Source organism: Camelus bactrianus, chromosome 23, assembly GCF_048773025.1.
Source record: "Camelus bactrianus isolate YW-2024 breed Bactrian camel chromosome 23, ASM4877302v1, whole genome shotgun sequence".
Classification (NCBI taxonomy): domain Eukaryota; kingdom Metazoa; phylum Chordata; class Mammalia; order Artiodactyla; family Camelidae; genus Camelus; species Camelus bactrianus.
Window position 1 is genome coordinate 3,823,221 of NC_133561.1, and position 1,444 is coordinate 3,824,664.

Genomic DNA, 1,444 nt, shown 5'->3' on the forward strand with positions numbered 1-1,444 from the left:
TAATTAGATTTGCATCTGGGAAGGAAGCTCCGGGGTCCTGTGGCAGTGGTTGGAGAGGGCCGACGAGAAGCATGGACACCAGTGGAAAGGGCACTGTTGGAGCCCACAAGAGAGGTGATGGGGCCCGAACTAAATCAGACAGTGGGGACAGCAATCAAAAATGGAATGAAAATAAACCAGACAGATCGAAAGGACCGGGGTAGAGAACCACGCAGCAGGAAAGCTGTCCTTTTCCAGCTCAGGCACTTGGACGGACAGTAATGTGCCCACAGAAGTGGAGACCACAGACAAGGGCTTCCAAGCGAGCAGCAGCAAGCGCTCTCCCCAAGCCAAACACATTGAAACACACGCATTTAGATAAAATACAACTTCTGTAAAAATACATAGGTAAGCTCCAAAAAACGAAAACTAAAGAGAGGAAGATATCCAATTGGGATAGAAATCTCCTGCCCACTCTATTGTTTAATACTCACAGAATCTCTGCAAAATATATGAAGTTATCCTGATTTGACAAGTGGCAAAAGAGAGATTAAGAGATCCAGATTAAATATATAATAAGTGATAGACTCAGATTCAAACTCAGTTTCGTCATTCTGCCGTCCTTAATCCTTGTTATGATGGTGCTTACTTTTAATCATACAAGTAAATTATAAATGCATTCTTGTAAAAATACTCTAAAAAATCTTTGATGAATACCAGTCTCACACTCCACCTCAGAAGTGACCGTTGTTACTGTTGGTGAAGATTGTTTGATATCATTCTAGACTATAGGTTGACAGATAAATAGCAGACGGAGAGATAGAGAATAGAAAAATTCTTCAGCTTCTTTTCATTTTTCCTTTTTAAAGGATGATATCATGCTATGCGTATTACTGTATTACTATGCAACGTGTGTTCCTCCCCCAGCATCATGTCCTGGGTGTCCCGGCACACTGTTACATCTGTCTGGCTTGCATGTTTAGTGGCACATGGTATTCTGGAATTTGGATGTACCACTGTTTCTTTCTTTTCTTCTGGGCATCAGTGTTGTTTCCAATTTTCTTTATGCAAACAATGATTTAACAATAATCATTTTACATACTTTTTTGTACAAATGCACATCAGTTTCTCTAGGATAAATACTAAAAGCAGTAATTTGGGGGGTTTGATTATGTTCATTTTTAACTTTAACAGATACTTCACAAAACGAGGTAACCAATTTCAACTCTTCTCAGCTGTGTGTGAAGGAACCTGTTTCTCCACATTTTCCCCAGTATTTGATAACATCAAAGGGTAAAACGTACCTAAGTCTCAGTGGGTAGGGGAGAGAACATATGAAACAAGATTGGCCATTTGTTGATGAATTTTGAAGCCGACTATTGGGTATGTGAATGTTCATCATACCATTTTATTCTACTTTTACATAGGTTTTTAAAATTCATAATCAAAATTTGAAATCTTTAAT